Below are 18952 nucleotides of genomic sequence, written 5' to 3' on the forward strand. Positions count from 1 at the left end.
TGTTTCTCAGCCTAGTTTCCTATTGAGTTCTCTTTATATGTACAGGCACAGAGCTTCCAGATGGCTCCAGCCTAAGGATTTTCAGTGCATGTACACACGGGGAGATTAGAACCCCAAAGAAAAGATCCTAAAGGTACTTTCAGATTCAGGTTTATCATGACAGCCGCTTTATGAAAGGCCTTTACTTATGGCTAAACAGCTTCTACACAGCTTATTAATTAATGCTGTGGGATGAAATTATGTGTTTCTAGGAGGGCTTAAACAAATATACAGTGAAACAAACATGGCCACTTTACACACATATTTATTGACTTTTAAAAAGACCACAGTAACATGACAGAATTTGTGCAAAGGCAACGAAATCTGCTAGGGGATATTAAATGTACAACAGTAGTATTCTGTAACAAGCAATACGTGTTAAACATAAGGGACATGCAATCATGACAGGCTCTTTATGAAAGGCCTTTAACTATGGCTAAACAGTTTTCCACACATCTTATTCATTAATGATGTGGGCATAGCTCCCTTCAGTAACCACGAGCACAACCGTTCAATGATTTTAACTGGCGGCTTTATTCAGTAGTTTCAGTGAGAATTATCCCCTTCAGTGAGAACTATAAAGTAAATTAAAAATACAGTTAAGCACACTCTTACAACATTATCTTAGGAGTGACTTATTAGCTTGGTATAACTCTGAAGTGCTTACATACATAACAGTTTAACCGGCGTTATAAGGGGTTCAGATTAAACACATGAATAAAGGAAAAAATACCTCATTGGCTGCTTATTACAGAAGGGAGGAAATCAAACTTCACACTTATTATTCCTGGCATGAATTCACACTTCATCCTAACATACACTCTTCAACCTTTATGAACTACACCCGATGACATGAAAATTTAGCTAACGCAGCGCAGGATTGCCTTCCCTACAAAAGTGTGTTGCTACAATAAGGATCCCCAGTTACAACAGTATTAGCTACGTAGTTCCGCTTGTATTATCATTTTCCCCGCACAGCGGACACATAATTTGGAATTATAACATGTGTTAAAATGTAGGTACTAAATATTTTGAATTAAATCACTGGTTTTAAAAATGTATCGCACGCTTTAACGATAGGGGAAGAGGTCATTTCATATTTCGTTTTAGGGGGGGTTATTAACTTTATGGAAAACAATATTCACACAAACAACACCGTTTAGAGCAGCTTGGAGATTATTAGCCATGTAAACGGGGAGCAAAAGAGCGGATTTAACCAACTCTGTACAAACCGGCGCTCCAGGGACAAGGTATGGGACCATTATACAGTTTTGTTATTAGTTATCAGCCTTTTTATTAGTTATAGATCTGTTGATAGCCTATGTTAAAACAAGGACAAATAATGTTTTTTCAGACTGCCCGGAGACTGGGGGATTTAATTGAGAGACAGTACAGAGACGATATGTTATTCTGGCATAGAACAATTCCACGCATGTTAAACAGCAACCCCATTAAAAAACGCAAATACAGACGCTAAAATCATACATGTAACACCAACCATTACAGAAAGAAAAAAAACGAACACTCTTAATTATACAAAAATGGCAGAATAACATATCGTCTCTGTACTGTCTCTCAATTAAATCCCCCAGTCTCCGGGCAGTCTGAAAAAACATTATTTGTCCTTGTTTTAACATAGGCTATCAACAGATCTATAACTAATAAAAAGGCTGATAACTAATAACAAAACTGTATAATGGTCCCATACCTTGTCCCTGGAGCGCCGGTTTGTACAGAGTTGGTTAAATCCGCTCTTTTGCTCCCCGTTTACATGGCTAATAATCTCCAAGCTGCTCTAAACGGTGTTGTTTGTGTGAATATTGTTTTCCATAAAGTTAATAACCCCCCCTAAAACGAAATATGAAATGACCTCTTCCCCTATCGTTAAAGCGTGCGATACATTTTTAAAACCAGTGATTTAATTCAAAATATTTAGTACCTACATTTTAACACATGTTATAATTCCAAATTATGTGTCCGCTGTGCGGGGAAAATGATAATACAAGCGGAACTACGTAGCTAATACTGTTGTAACTGGGGATCCTTATTGTAGCAACACACTTTTGTAGGGAAGGCAATCCTGCGCTGCGTTAGCTAAATTTTCATGTCATCGGGTGTAGTTCATAAAGGTTGAAGAGTGTATGTTAGGATGAAGTGTGAATTCATGCCAGGAATAATAAGTGTGAAGTTTGATTTCCTCCCTTCTGTAATAAGCAGCCAATGAGGTATTTTTTCCTTTATTCATGTGTTTAATCTGAACCCCTTATAACGCCGGTTAAACTGTTATGTATGTAAGCACTTCAGAGTTATACCAAGCTAATAAGTCACTCCTAAGATAATGTTGTAAGAGTGTGCTTAACTGTATTTTTAATTTACTTTATAGTTCTCACTGAAGGGGATAATTCTCACTGAAACTACTGAATAAAGCCGCCAGTTAAAATCATTGAACGGTTGTGCTCGTGGTTACTGAAGGAGCTATGCCCACATCATTAATGAATAAGATGTGTGGAAAACTGTTTAGCCATAGTTAAAGGCCTTTCATAAAGAGCCTGTCATGATTGCATGTCCCTTATGTTTAACACGTATTGCTTGTTACAGAATACTACTGTTGTACATTTAATATCCCTAGCAGATTTCGTTGCCTTTGCACAAATTCTGTCATGTTACTGTGGTCTTTTTAAAAGTCAATAAATATGTGTGTAAAGTGGCCATGTTTGTTTCACTGTATATTTGTTTAAGCCCTCCTAGAAACACATAATTTCATCCCACAGCATTAATTAATAAGCTGTGTAGAAGCTGTTTAGCCATAAGTAAAGGCCTTTCATAAAGCGGCTGTCATGATAAACCTGAATCTGAAAGTACCTTTAGGATCTTTTCTTTGGGGTTCTAATCTCCCCGTGTGTACATGCACTGAAAATCCTTAGGCTGGAGCCATCTGGAAGCTCTGTGCCTGTACATATAAAGAGAACTCAATAGGAAACTAGGCTGAGAAACATTATTTAGATGGCTGTTTAATTGTTGTTTAAAGCCTGAAATGGACAATAGCCCCAGACATTCCTGCTTCATAGATAACAACCATAAGGGAGATAAAACTGGGGGGTGGAGGGGGGGCATGGGCCCCAAAAGTTCAAACACCCTCTAACACATGACCACACGAACAGGGGGGGGGCGGGGCGGGGGCACATATTCTGTACAGGTCATCAGGTCATAAGGTCAGCAATCAATCAAATTTGACAGGCGCCGTATCCTATTACTCTCTTTTGGCTAAGGTGTATGTAAACTTCCGACTTTAACTGTGTGTGTGTGTGTGTGTATATATATATACAGTGCCTTTGGAAAGTAGCCAGACCCCTTTACTTTTTTTCACATTTTGTTACATTATAGCCTTATAAATAAAATCCTCAGTAATCTACACACAACCCCATAATGGCAAAAGTGAAAACAGCCTTTTAGAAATACCTTATTTACATAAGTATTAAGACCCTTTGCTATGAGATTCAATATTAAGCTCAGGTGCATCCTGTTTCCATTGATCATCCTTGAGATGTTTCTACAACTTAATTGGAGTCCACCTGTGGTAAATTCAATTGATTGGACATTGATGTGGAAAGGCACACAGCTGTCTATATAAGATCCCACAGTTGACAGTGCATGTCAGAGCAAAAACCAAGTCATGAGGTCGAAGGAATTGTCCGTAGAGCTCTGAGACAGGATTGTGTCGAGGCACAGATCTAGGGAAGGATACCAAAAAATGTCTGCAGCAATGAAGGTCCCCAAGAACACAGTGGCCTCCATCATTCTTAAATGGAAGAAGTTTGGAACCACCAAGACTCTTCCTAGAGCTGGCCACCCGGAAAAACTGAGCAATAGGGGGAGAAGGGCCTTGGTCAGGGAGGTGACAAAGAACCCAATGGTCACTCTGACAGAGCTCTAGAGTCCCTCTGTGGAGATGGGAGAACCTTCCAGAAGAACAACCATATCTGCAGCACTCCACCAATCAGGCACATGACAGCCCGCTTGGAATTTTCCAAAAGGCACCTGAAGATTCTCCTACCATGAGAAATAAGTTTCTCTGGTCTGATGAAACCAAGATTGAACTCTTTGGCTTCAATGCCAAGCGACACTTCTGGAGGAAACCTGGCACCATCACTATGGTGAAGCATGGTGGTGGCAGCATCATGATGTGGGGATGTTTTTCAGTGGCAGGGACTGGGAGACTAGTCAGTATCGAGGCAAAGATGAACGGAGCAAAGTATAGAGAGATCCTTGATGGAAATCTGCTACAGAGCGCTCCGGACCTCAGACTGGGGCGAAGGTTCACCTTCCAACAGGACAATGACCCAAAGCACACAGCCAAGACAACGCAGGAGTGGCTTTGGAACAAGTCTCTGAATGTTCTTGTGTGGCCCAGCCAGAGCCCGGACTTGAACCCGATCAAACATCTCTGGAGAGACCTGAAAATACCTGTGCAGCAACACTCCCGATCCAACCTGACAGAACTTGAGAGGATCTGCAGAGAAGAATGGGAGAAACTCCCCAAATACAGGTGTGCCAAGCTTGTAGTGTCAAACCCAAGAAGACTCAATGTTGTAATCGCTGCCAAAGGTGCTTCAACAAAGTAAAGGGTCTGAATACTTAGGTAAATGTCATTTTTCAGTTTTTTATTTTTTATAAATTGGCAAACATTTTTTTTAACTACTTGCTTCGTCAATATGGGATATTGTGTGTAGATTGATGAAGGGGAAAAAAATATTTAATACATTTTATAATAAGGCTGTAACATAACAAAATGTGGAAAAAGTCAAGGTTTCTGAATACTTTCCCGAAGGCACTGTGTGTGTGTATATATATATATATACAGTACCAGTCAAAAGTTTGGGCACACCTACTTATTGAAGGGTTTTTCTTTATTTCAACATTGTAGAATAATAGTAAAGACATCAAAACTATGAAATAACACACATGGAATCATGTAGTAATCAAAAAAGTGTTAAACAAATCAAAATAGATTTTAGATTTGTCAAAGTAGCCACCCTTTGCCTTGATGACAGCTTTGCACACTCATGGAATTATCTCAACTAGCTTCACCTGGAATGCTTTTCCAACAGTCATATGAGCACTTGTTGCCTGCTTTTCCTTCACTCTGCGGTCCAACTCATCCCAAACCATCTCAATTCAGTTGAGGTCAGGTGATTGTGGAGGCCAGGTCATCTGATGCAGCAATCCATCATTCTCATTATTGGTCAAATAGCCCTTACACAGCCTGGATGTGTGTTGGGTCATTGTCCTGTTGAAAAACAAATGATGGTCCCATTAAGCGAAAACCAGATGGGATGGCATATCGCTGCAGAATGCTGTGGTAGCCATGCTGGTTAAGTGTGCCTTGAATTCTAAATAAATCACTGACAGTGTCACCAGCAAAGCACCCCCACAACATCTCCTCCATGCTTCACGGTGGGAACCCCACATGCAGAGATCATCCGTTCACCTACTCTGTGTCTCACAAAGACATGGCGGTTGGAACCAAAAATCTCATAAGACCAAAGGACAGATTTCCACCAGTCTAATGTCCATTGCTCGTGTTTCTTGGCCCAAGCAAATCTCTTCTTCTTATTGGTGTCCTTTAGTAGTGGTTTCTTTGCAGCAATTCGACCATGAAGGCCTGATTCACGCAGTCTCCTCTGAACAGTTGATGTTGAGATGTGTCTGTTACTTGAACTCTGTGAAGCATTTATTTGGGTTGCAATTTCTGAGGCTGGTAACTCTAATGAACTTATCCTCTGCAGCTGAGGTAACTCTTTTCTGTCGCGGTCCTCATGAGAGCCAGTTTCATCATAGCGCTTGATGGTTTTTGAGACTGCAAAAATTGACTGACCTTCATGTCTTACAAGTAATGATGTGCTATTGTTTCTCTTTGCTTATTTGAGCTGTTCTTGCCATAATATGGACTTGGTATTTTACCATATTGGGCTAACTTCTGTACACCACCCCTACCTTGTCACAACACAACTGATTGGCTCAAATGCATTAAGCAGGAAAGAAAATCTACAAATTGACTTAACAAAACACACCTGTTAATTGAAATGCATTCCATGACTACTTCATGAAGCTGGTTGAGAGAATGCCAAGAGTGTGCAAAGCTGTCATCAAGGCAAAGGGTGGCTACTTTGAAGAATCTCAAATATAAAATATATTTTGATTTGTTTAACACTTTTTGCGTTACTACATGATTCCATATGTGTTATTTCATAGTTTTGATTTCTTCATTCTACAATGTAGAAAATAGTACAAAATGTAAATTTAAAAAACTTGAATGAGTATGTGTGTATTTATAGGAGCTGGTGGGAGAAATGCAATAAAGGGTAATCCTCGCTTCTCGTCCAACGTTTATGTTCACAATGTGCTTGTATTCTGTCAGAATGCCCAATGTTAGAAAGAATCCAATCAAATTCATGAATCAAGATTTCCAATCAGTCTAATTTGCATAAACATTGTGATTGAATGATAGCTGTGAGGGTTATCAAATCAGGATCAAATCCTCTGATCTCCTCGAGCTCATTAACGATAGAATGTTCATATTTGAAGACTGCCAAAAGGTAAGTCTCTTTGGCAATGACAAGGAGAGGCAAGAAGTGTAATGTTAGCTGCAGAGACTGGTACCCAGGCTACCTTAGATGTGTCAGAATCAGAAAAGGATTTAGCTATGTCTCTGTGGGGTTCAGTTAGTTTGAATCCTCCACTCAGTCAGCCAGTCAGTCGGTCAGTCAGCCTGTCAGTTAGTCAACCAGCCAGCCAGTCACTCAGTCAACCAATCAGTCTGCCCGTCAGTCAGGGTGCATCTGGGTTATTAAGAGCCTTGTGAGTCTGGTCAGCTAAAAACAGCCAGAGGGCTGAGGATCAGAAAACCCCTGTGTCTGATCCTCTGATTCACTATGGGGATTCTAAAGCAGGATCAACCACTATGCGGTGTCAGGGCTCTAAGGCTGAGGTATTCTGAGGTATTAGATATTTGTCTTTCTGAGTGGTTACACTGTCTGTAGGTGAAGGGTGTGTCAGCACGGTTTAGTCATATTGACTCCTGGTCTGACTCAAGCTGCTCACACAGGTCACAGGACTAAAGTGTGTGTCAGCACGGTTTAGTCATATTGACTCCTGGTCTGACTCAAGCTGCTCACACAGGTCACAGGACTAAAGTGTGTGTCAGCACGGTTTAGTCATATTGACTCCTGGTCTGACTCAAGCTGCTCACACAGGTCACAGGACTAAAGTGTGTGTCAGCACGGTTTAGTCATATTGACTCCTGGTCTGACTCAAGCTGCTCACACAGGTCACAGGACTAAAGTGTGTGTCAGCACGGTTTAGTCATATTGACTCCTGGTCTGACTCAAGCTGCTCACACAGGTCACAGGACTAAAGTGTGTGTCAGCACGGTTTAGTCATATTGACTCCTGGTCTGACTCAAGCTGCTCACACAGGTCACAGGACTAAAGTGTGTGTCAGCACGGTTTAGTCATATTGACTCCTGGTCTGACTCAAGCTGCTCACACAGGTCACAGGACTAAAGTGTGTGTCAGCACGGTTTAGTCATATTGACTCCTGGTCTGACTCAAGCTGCTCACACAGGTCACAGGACTAAAGTGTGTGTCAGCGGGATCTGTAGAAGTTGCCCTTAGGCACAGCAGGTCTAGGATGAACTTTCCCACCCCAAATCATAACCTTTAACCATTAGTGTGGAAAAGGACACGCTGGTCTTAAATCAGTGTCTCTAGGGACTAGTGGTGCGTGGGTCAGCTGTTTGTTCACCCGCACCTGCTAATAACCCAACTGCCGACTATGTTATCAAGTGAATATCTGAGGTCCACACCCAATCCTAACCCACTAATATAGAAAATGCGCTGCAGGCTACAATCAGAGACGGCAGAACTATTTTTTGGCAGAAGGTGCAGGATTTTATTTTGTCTGCTTAAGATGTTTCTGCTTATAATTTCAGACATTTTGGTAGGCTATTTGTTAGTCAACTTGTCTATAATTAGATACATCTAGCTCTTTTCTGTCATTATATGTTTCCCTAGAGGTGTAAATAAACCCTCGCTCACCAGAATAATGTCATAAATCAATAGAATGAATGCTTCAATCTAGCTGACATCGGTAAAGTTCTCTCTGTCATCTCTCCATCATCTCTGGTGCAAAGACGTTTAGGGACCGGGGAGAAAATACAATAACCCCCCCCCCCCCCCCACAAAAACGGAAAATGATTTTCTGTGCACAATTTCCAAATGACATTAGTTTGACAGGTTGTATAGAAATAGTAAGATGGGAAAAGACCCAACATGTTTCTGATAAGATTTCAGTTGGGCTTGGATGCATATTTTATGTGATTGAAATACTATCAGCGTTTATGATGCTGATAAAGATAGCACCTCTAAAGACAATATATAACTGTGCATTAGCATTCTCTCAAGATGCTGGAATAAATCAATCATATTTCTACGCTCCTGGTCCTGAGTCAAAATGTAGCCTACATTTGGTGCATCATTTTACTGCAATAAATGCTTAATTCTGCAGGAGTTATTATTAAGGCTGTGTGAGAGGTTATAGACCTACAGTCAGTGTCCAGATTTCAGTTTCCATTTAACCCATATGAACAGTGGGCTACAGTTCCCTTGACCTGCCATCGGCCTATTTGAAGTCCCTGTCTTGCTCCTCATGATCATCACATATAACAAAGCCGAAACTGCTATCATCCTCTTTTACCACGTCACCAAATCTTTCCCAAACATGACTTTTCTGGCCCTCCCTTCTCTTTATTTTCAACCTTCCATTTCGCAGCTTTCCTTTTATTTAATTGAACTCCGACATTGTGCCTCCGTGGATTGACATGAACGTTTTCTGCCCGTTTCCAAAAACATTTGGCGAGTGGCGTGTAGGCAGGCTATTTGACGCGCGTATAGTTAGGCATTAATGCCAGATAGCCTAAAATAATGAAAGAAAAACCTCAATGTAAATATAAATTGCACAATAATGGATGCATGGGTTTCTTAGCTTCATCCACACAATATTTAATTACCCTAAACCCGTCCGGACTGCGGCTATAACCACGGGGACGGCGGGTTATGAGTCAACCCGAGCGTCAATACAAGAGACAACTTAACCGACCTAACTACTGTGTGCTGTCTGAAAGGTTTTTGGTGTCTCACGTCCACATGAGGGTGCTATTACTCCATGACATTTCAGTTCGTGATGGGAGCGTGCATAACTACTCAAGCAGTCTAACCAATGGGGTCTGAGGTTGGGTGTCTGTAAAGCACTTTATGACAACTGCTGTTGTAAAAATGGCTTAATAAAAAATAAAAACATTTGATTGGTTGAATTTGATTGCAACAGTTTCTGTACTAGCTTGGCCTACATCCTTGGCTGACCAAATAAAAGTTGCTCAGAAAACTTTTGTTGACCTGTAATATCAAATGAAATGGTGTAACCAGGGGCAACACTAAATAGATGATAGTTTATCAGATGAAAACAGAGTCTTAACCATCCTGCTGTTGCATGAGGCCTGCATAAAAAAGCAACACTTCCTGCTGTTGCCTGAGGCCTGCATACAAAAGCAACACCCCCAGTGATCAATTCAATAACAAGACGCGCCCTATCGCCATAAAATACTGTCACACGCAATCACATTAACATCAGAACACACACAGTACACACACGCATGCTCACACACACACACACCTGACTTCCAGTGCCTCATTGGGCTTGTAGCTGGGGTTGCAGGAAGAATCAGACTTTCTTGACAAAGTGGTCGATGCTGGGCTCTCTTCTGGAGCCTCTGACGTACACCATCACTTATGGGTGGACTGGTCATTCTCCTCCCGGTTATCAGGGAGAATATACCTGTGAGATATAAGGGAATGGTTTCTATTTGCATAACACTAAATAGCAGCAATAGCAACTAAGGCTGAATTATTTGATAATGGGAGAGATACTGGGGCGAGAGGGGGAGAAATGTTTGTTATCCTCTGAATGACAGATGGAGTAAGGGAGCTGCCTCGCAGGGGGAGAGTTAGGGATCTGCCTCGCAGGGGGAGAGTAAGGGAGCTGCCTCACAGGGGGAGAAATATGGATCTGCCTCGCAGGGGGAGAAATATGGAGCGGCTTCGCAGGGGGAGAGTTAGAGAGCTGCCTTGCTGGGGGAGAGTTAGAGAGCTGCCTCGCAGGGGGAGAGTTAGGGAGCTGCCTCGCAAGGGGAGAGTAAGGGAGCTGCCTCGCAGGGGGAGAAATATGGATCTGCCTCGCAGGGGGAGAAATATGGAGCGGCTTCGCAGGGGGAGAGTTAGGGAGCTGCCTCGCAGGGGGAGAGTTAGAGAGCTGCCTCGCAGGGGGAGAGTTAGGGAGCTGACTCGCAAGGGGAGAGTTAGGGAGCTGCCTCGCAGGGGGAGAGTAAGGGAGCTGCCTCGCAGGGGGAGAAATATGGATCTGCCTCGCAGGGGGAGAAATATGGAGCGGCTTCGCAGGGGGAGAGTTAGAGAGCTGCCTTGCTGGGGGAGAGTTAGAGAGCTGCCTCGCAGGGGGAGAGTTAGGGAGCTGCCTCGCAAGGGGAGAGTTAGGGAGCTGCCTCGCAGGGGGAGAAATATGGATCTGCCTCGCAGGGGGAGAAATATGGAGCGGCTTCGCAGGGGGAGAGTTAGGGAGCTGCCTTGCTGGGGGAGAGTTAGGGAGCTGCCTCGCAGGGGGAGAGTTAGGGAGCTGCCTTGCAGGGGAGAGTAAGGGGAGCTGCCTCGCAAGGGGAGAGTTAGGAGCTGCCTCGCAGGGGAGAGTAAGGGAGCTGCCTCGCAGGGGAGAAATATGGATCTGCCTCGCAGGGGAGAAATATGGAGCGGCTTCGCAGGGGAGAGTTAGGGAGCGGCTTCGCAGGGGAGAGTTAGGAGCTGCCTCGCAGGGGAGAGTTAGGGAGCTGCCTCGCAAGGGGAGAGTTAGGGAGCTGCCTCGCAGGGGAGAGTAAGGGAGCTGCCTCGCAGGGGAGAAAATATGGATCTGCCTCGCAGGGGAGAAATATGGAGCGGCTTCGCAGGGGAGAGTTAGGGAGCTGCCTCGCAGGGGGAGAGTTAGAGAGCTGCCTCGCAGGGGGAGAGTTAGGGAGCTGTCTCGCTGGGGGAGAGTTAGGAGCTGCCTCGCAAGGGGAGAGTTAGGGAGCTGCCTCGCAGGGGGAGAAATATGGATCTGCCTCGCAGGGGGAGAAATATGGATCTGCCTCGCAGGGGGAGAAATATGGAGCGGCTTTGCAGGGGGAGAGTTAGGGAGCGGCTTTGCAGGGGGAGAGTTAGGGAGCTGCCTTGCTGGGGGAGAGTTAGGGAGCTGCCTTGCTGGGGGAGAGTTAGGGAGCTGCCTCACAGGGGGAGAAATATGAATCTGCTTCGCAGGGGGAGAAATATGGATCTGCCTCGCAGGGGGAGAAATATGGTTCTGCCTCGCAGGGGGAGAAATATGGAGCTGCCTCGCAGGGGGAGAAATATGGATCTGCCTCGCAGGGGGAGAAATATGGAGCGGCTTCGCAGGGGAGAGTTAGGGAGCTGCCTCGCAGGGGGAGAAATATGGTTCTGCCTCGCAGGAGGAGAAATATGGAGCGGCTTCGCAGGGGAGAGTTAGGGAGCTGCCTCGCAGGGGGAGAAATATGGTTCTGCCTCGCAGGGGGAGAAATATGGAGCGGCTTCGCAGGGGGAGAAATATGGTTCTGCCTCGCAGGGGGAGAAATATGGAGCGGCTTCGCAGGGGGAGAAATATGGATCTGCCTCACAGGGGGAGAAATATGGTTCTGCCTCGCAGGGGGAGAAATATGGAGCGGCTTCGCAGGGGAGAGTTAGGGAGCTGCCTCGCAGGGGGAGAAATATGGTTCTGCCTCGCAGGGGGAGAAATATGGAGCGGCTTCGCAGGGGAGAGTTAGGGAGCTGCCTCGCAGGGGGAGAAATATGGTTCTGCCTCGCAGGGGGAGAAATATGGAGCGGCTTCGCAGGGGAGAGTTAGGGAGCTGCCTCGCAGGGGGAGAAATATGGTTCTGCCTCGCAGGGGGAGAAATATGGAGCTGCCTCACAGGGGGAGAAATATGGAGCTGCCTCACAGGGGGAGAAATATGGAGCTGCCTCACAGGGGGAGAAATATGGAGCTGCCTCACAGGGGGAGAAATATGGAGCGGCTTCGCAGGGGGAGAAATATGGAGCTGCCTCACAGGGGGAGAAATATGGAGCTGCCTCACAGGAGGAGAAATATTGAGCTGCCTCACAGGAGGAGAAATATGGAGCTGCCTCACAGGGGGAGAAATATGGAGCTGCCTCGCAGGGGGAGAAATATGGAGCTGCCTCGCAGGGGGAGAAATATGGAGCGGCTTCGCAGGGGGAGAAATATGGAGCGGCCTCGCAGGGGGAGAGTTAGGGAGCTGCCTCACAGGGGGAGATAGAAAGACTCTCTCTCGTTAATGAGATCCCAGAGAAACAGGGCACTTAAACCTTTCAACACTTAAAAAAAAAAAAGAGTAAAGCAATTCCAAATATATTTCATAGGCCATGGTAGTACATGATAAAGCTTTTTAGACAGGGAGTCTAGTTACTTTGTGAAGTCAGTTGACAGAAGTAGTAATTACTGGTTTATGTCACTGTTATGACACCTTATGACAGAGGTCATTGCCTTGTTGTTGTGTTCTGGTATAGTGTCTCCCTGTAACCCCTAAACAGGCTTGAGATCCAGGGGGAAAACATGTCAGTGATCAGGACACAGAGGCTCTTAATGTGCTGTATCAAGATTGGGCTTGCATAACATGCACCCAGTGACCCAACTGCTGCTGTAATGTGAGGGAACAAAAACAAGGTGTGCTGACTAAATGCTTACAGTACTGAGAAACTCAACTCTATACCAAAGGCTTGCAACACACTTCTGTTGTTCATATCTCCCTGTGTCTGTCACAAAGGACTAGATACATTGTGAACGGGTTTAGAAAGCTCACTGTGCCACAAAAAAATTATGGGAACCACTAGCTTTGTTTCCATCAACTTGTCCAGTGATTTTTTTTGTCGACATTTAGAAAGTTTGCATAGAAAACAGATGTGATTGTCTGCTAGGGTAAGTTTCCAAAAATAGAATGCAATAATTGACTTGGCATATTCGAATAATTCTCATGTGCCAAACGTACGCCACAGTCGTTGCCATGGTAAAACTTGCAAGCAGTAGGCATTTATAATTAAATGTGGAGTGGAGCTTATAGTTGCGTGATTAGCCTACATCACGTGCCCCGCATTCCTTCAAAAGTATTTGGCAATCGTCATTTATTAGAAAAACACCGTTTCCACCATCATTTGTCGCAATAAAGAAAGTTAGAAAAAAGAAAAATCCACCGTTGTCGAACAGATAAAAATGTGGCGATCTTTAGAAAATGTCTTCTATATGTGCCTTTTCTAATATACATGTCTCAACAACAACAACAAATGGTGACATTGATTTTGTCGAATAAACCTGGGTCAATGGAAACATGCTTATTATTTTGAAAAGCTCTCAGATGCTACTGAGTAAAAAAATGAAAAACGCATTGATAATATTAGCTTTTTGACTTGTGTGCGTCACAATAGTCTACAGTGCCTCCCTCTCCTTGTCTCCTTTACGGACCTGAAAACACAGGAGGCAATTTACTCTCATCTGGCCCAGTCTTTCAGATCAGTACGGACGAAGGAAAGAAAACGAGGAGTGAAAGCCACATCAGCCTATTGAGAACTCCTCACTCCACTCACCTTCCTTGTGTTGCGGCCCGGCCTGCCCCCCGGGTGATCTAAGGCTTGTGTGCAGCTGCTCGTTTTAAAAAAGCTCAGTAGTGAGTGTTGCAACAGACCATTTTTACACGCTACGCGCTCCAGCACTCAGCGGTCCCGTTCTGTGAGCTTGTGTGGCCTTCCACTTCATGGCTGAACCGTGGTTACTGCTAGATGTTTCCACTTTACAACAACACTTACAGTTGACCAGGGCAGCTCTAGCAGGGCAGAAATTTGACGAACTGACTTGTTGGAAATGTGGCATTCTATGACAGTCACTGTGCTCTTCAGTAAGGCCATTCTACTGCCAATGTTTGTCTGTGGAGATTGCATGGCTGTGTGGTCGATTTTATACACCTGTCAGCAATGGGTGTGGCTGAAATAGCCAAATCCACAAATTTGAAGGGGTGTCCACATACGTTTAGTGTATATATATTTGCATTTACACCCCCTTTGTTTTGATGTCATAAGGTGAATGCACCAATTTGTAAGTCGCTCTGGATAAGAGCGTCTGCTAAATGACTTAAATGTAATGTAAATGTACACTGCTGCTACTCACTGTTTATTATCTATGCTTAGTCACTTTACCCCTACCTACATGTACAAATTACCTCAACTAACCTGTAACCCAGCACATTGACTTGGTACCAGTACCCCCTCTATATAGCCTCATTATTGTTATTTTATTGTGTTACTTTTTTATTTTTTTCATACTTTAGTTAAAGTAAAGATACCTTAATAGAAAATGATTCAAGTAAAAGTGAAAGTCCCCCAGTAAAATACTACTTGAGTAAAAGTCTAAAAGTATTTGGTTTTAAATAGACTTAAGTATCAAAAGTAAATGGAATTGTTAGATCATTAACCCTACCTCACGCTCGTACAGGAGAAAGTTGCTACCTAGCTGAACGTGTAAAGTGATTGTGTTTGCAAGCAAGCATTTAGCCTGCTTATGTGGCTTGATAATTAATTCTGCGCGGTGCATTGAATGGTCGTTTTCATTTAAAGCTAACTGGGATAGCTGACGTTTCGGTGTGTATGTAGATAGAATCTCGAACTAGCTAGCCACTTGGTAAACGCCTACACAGATGGGCCTTGCAATTCCTGCGACGAACCACATGAGGGCGCTATAAAAACATAATCTTAATTCAAATTGCACAGAATTAGGGCATAACAATTCCTGGAATTTTCAATGAATTCAGTTTATCCAGAAATCCTGGTTGGAGGTTCCGGATTTCCAACTTATTCCCTCTTGATACCAGGAACCCTCCAACCGAGGGAATTTATTGAACGTTCCTCGAATTCTGCAACACAGAGGGGTAGGCTGTCATTGTAAATAAGAATGTGTTCTTAACTGGCTTTCCCAGTTAAATAAAAAATACAATTAAAAATACAGTAACCTGCCCAACACTGTATCTCAGTATCAGTATAATAATCTTAGCTTCATGCTGAAGAAATGGGTCAATAATTATTAACCTCATGGATGTAAAATGTAGCTGATGTCATAACAAAGTTTTAAAAACACATCACACAATCAATTCTGTTATTGAAACATCTTTACTCATCGTTGGCCCTTTGCTTTTCTGTCAAATTTTCAGTGTCAGAGTTACACACTTCAAATAGTTTGTAAACCACTATACAGTAGTCAAGGTGTTCTAATTCGAAGAACATAGCCTGCTGTATTTATCAGTTTATCAAATAGTGGCTTGTGCCACATTTGTTTGGCACAGTAACCATAACAATATTTGAATGTCCTGAAATGACATGATGTACGCCAGAGAGAGAGAGAGTACACATGTATAGATAAGGAAGTCTCTGGTTCATGACAGTGTGTGTGTGGTTGAGATGAGATGTGAGAAGAATCACAAGCTGGTGCCAAATATCTTCTTTCCATGCTGGATGTATTGGATCACAGTCATTCATTTGAAATGAATCTGATAAACCTCTGAGCCACTGTTTCATTCTCCGTTATTAAATCCACGAGGGTTTGTTGCCATACAACCAGAGGAGAATATCTGAGGTTTTCATTCGAGGTATGTGAAGTATGAGCAACGGTGTTATGCCAACCTTTAATAATAACCAAATGGCATTTTGCCAAACAGATAACATTCAGTCCTGCCACTACCTCTTAACTGATATGATACTGTTACAGTTAGTTGAAGGTTGTATACACAGAGTATGATAGGTCTATGTTTATGTATATGATACTGTTACAGTTAGTTGAAGGTTGTATACACAGAGTATGATAGGTCTATGTTTATGATACTGTTACAGTTAGTTGAAGGTTGTATACACAGAGTATGATAGGTCTATGTTTATGATACTGTTACAGTTAGTTGAAGGTTGTATACACAGAGTATGATAGGTCTATGTTTATGATACTGTTAAGGTTGTATACAGTTAGGTCTATTTTATGAAGGTTGAAGGTATACACAGAGTATGATAGGTCTATGTTTATGATACTGTTACAGTTAGTTGAAGGTTGTATACACAGAGTATGATAGGTCTATGTTTATGTATATGATACTGTTACAGTTAGTTGAAGGTTGTATACACAGAGTATGATAGGTCTATGTTTATGATACTGTTACAGTTAGTTGAAGGTTGTATACACAGAGTATGATAGGTCTATGTTTATGTATATGATACTGTTACAGTTAGTTGAAGGTTGTATACACAGAGTATGATAGGTCTATGTTTATGATACTGTTACAGTTAGTTGAAGGTTGTATACACAGAGTATGATAGGTCTATGTTTATGTATATGATACTGTTACAGTTAGTTGAAGGTTGTATACACAGAGTATGATAGGTCTATGTTTATGATACTGTTACAGTTAGTTGAAGGTTGTATACACAGAGTATGATAGGTCTATGTTTATGATACTGTTACAGTTAGTTGAAGGTTGTATACACAGAGTATGATAGGTCTATGTTTATGTATATGATACTGTTACAGTTAGTTGAAGGTTGTATACACAGAGTATGATAGGTCTATGTTTATGATACTGTTACAGTTAGTTGAAGGTTGTATACACAGAGTATGATAGGTCTATGTTTATGTATATGATACTGTTACAGTTAGTTGAAGGTTGTATACACAGAGTATGATAGGTCTATGTTTATGGTACGGCAACTGCTCCGCATCCGACCACAAGACGCTACAGAGGGTAGTGCGTACGACCCAGTACCTCACTGGGGCCAAACTCCCTGCCATCCAGGACCTCCAGACACCCAAGTCATAGACTGTTCTCTCTGCTATTGCACGCAAGCAGTACCGAAGCACCAAGTCTGGAACCAATAGGACCCTGAACAGCTTCCAAGCAATAAGGCTGCTAAATGGTTAGTTAAATAATAGTTAACCAAATAGTTACCTGGACTATCTGAATGGACCCTTTTTGCACTCATTATTTTGGACTCGTCACATACACTGCTGCTACTGTTTATTATCTATTCTGTTGACTAGTCACTTTTTTCCTAGTTATATGTACATACAGTTGAAGTCTGAAGTTTACATATACCTTAACCAAATACATTTAGGTTCTTCACAATTCCTGACATTTAATCCTAGTAATAATTCTCTGTTTTAGGTCAGTTAGGATCACCACTTTATTTTAAGAATGTGAAATGTCAGAATAATAGTAGAACGAATTATTTATTTCAGCTTCTATTTCTTTTATCACATTCCCAGTGGGTCAGAAGTTTACATACACTCAATTAGTATTTGGTAGCATTGCCTTTAAATTGTTTAACTTGGGTCAAACGTTTCTGGTAGCCTTCCACAACCTTCCCACAATAAGTTGGATGATTTTTGGCCCATTCCTCCTGACAGAACTGGTGTAACTGAGTCAGGTTTGTAGGCCTCCTTGCTCGCACACGCTTTTTCAGTTCTGCCAACAAATTATCTATGGGATTGGGGTCAGGGCTTTGTGATGGCCACTCCAATACCTTGACTTTTTTGTCCATTAGCCATTTTGCCACAACTTTGGAAGTATGCTTGGGGTCATTGTCCATTTGGAAGACCCATTTGCGACCAAGCTTTAACTTCCTGACTGATATCTTGAGATGTTGCTTCAATATATCCACATCATTTCCCCTCCTCATGATGCCATCTATTTTATGAATTTCACCAGTCCCTCCTGCAGCAAAGCACCCCTACAACATGCCACCCGCGTGCTTCATGGTTGGGAGGGTGTTCTTCGGTTTGCAATCCTTCCCCTTTTTCCTCTCATTATGGCCAAATAGTTATATTTTTGTTTCATCAGAACAGAGGACATTTCTCCAAAAATTACAATCTTTGTCCCCATGTGCAGTTGCAAACAGTAGTCTGGCTTTTTTATGGTGGTTTTGGAGCAGTGGCTTCTTCCTTGCTGAGCGGCCCTTTCAGGTTATGTCGATATAGGACTTGTTTTACTATGGATATAGATACTTTTGTACCTGTTTCCTCCAGCATCTTCACAAGGTCCTTTGCTGTTGTTCTGGGATTGATTTACACTTTTCGCACCAAAGTACGTTCAATTCTAGGAGACAGAACGCGTCACCTTCCTGAGCGGTATGACGGCTGCGTGGTCCCATGGGGTTTATACTTGTGTACTGTTCTTTGACCAGGTGAGCGTGATACCTTCAGGCGTTTGGAAATTGCTCCCAAGGATGAACCAGACTTGTGGAGGTCTACAATTATTTTCTGAGATCTTGGCTGATTTCTTCTGATTTTCCCATGTCAAGCAAAGAGGCACTGAGTTTGAAGGTAGGCCTTGAAATACATCCACAGGTACACCTCCAATTGACAGCTCCAATCAGAAGCCATGACATAATTTTCTGGAATTTTCCAAGCTGTTTAAAGGCACAGTCAACTTATTATATGTAAACTTCTGACCCACTGGAATTGTGATACAGTGAATTATAAGTGAAATAATCTGTCTGTTAACAATTGTTTGAAAAATGACTTGTGTCATGGACAAAGTAGATGTCCTAACCCACTTGCCAAAACTATAGTTTGTTAACAAGAAATGTGTGGAGTGGTTGAAAAATGAGTTTTAATGACTCCAACCTAAGGGTATGTACACTTCTGACTACATCTGTATCTACCTCAATGACCTTGTACCCCTGCACATCGACTGGGTACTGCT

General features: G+C 42.8%; 3 long non-coding RNA genes across 3 annotated transcripts; 1 reads left to right on the plus strand and 2 right to left on the minus strand.

Moving 5' to 3' along the window:
* Positions 1–554: 554 nt before the first annotated feature.
* On the minus strand, positions 555–861 carry LOC135565744 (uncharacterized). Its single transcript, XR_010461820.1, has 2 exons — positions 773–861; positions 555–614 (listed from the first exon to the last, which is right to left on the minus strand). It is a non-coding gene; the product is annotated as an uncharacterized LOC135565744 (long non-coding RNA).
* A 1060-nt stretch (positions 862–1921) lies between these two features.
* LOC135565745 (uncharacterized) lies at positions 1922–2482 on the plus strand. The gene is made up of 2 exons (XR_010461821.1): positions 1922–2264; positions 2423–2482. It is a non-coding gene; the product is annotated as an uncharacterized LOC135565745 (long non-coding RNA).
* A 2277-nt stretch (positions 2483–4759) lies between these two features.
* On the minus strand, positions 4760–14295 carry LOC135565746 (uncharacterized). The gene is made up of 3 exons (XR_010461822.1): positions 13809–14295; positions 9769–9930; positions 4760–5326 (listed from the first exon to the last, which is right to left on the minus strand). It is a non-coding gene; the product is annotated as an uncharacterized LOC135565746 (long non-coding RNA).
* Between the last annotated feature and the right edge of the window lie 4657 nt (positions 14296–18952).

Source organism: Oncorhynchus nerka, linkage group LG9b (genome assembly GCF_034236695.1).
Source record: "Oncorhynchus nerka isolate Pitt River linkage group LG9b, Oner_Uvic_2.0, whole genome shotgun sequence".
Taxonomy (NCBI): Eukaryota; Metazoa; Chordata; class Actinopteri; order Salmoniformes; family Salmonidae; genus Oncorhynchus; species Oncorhynchus nerka.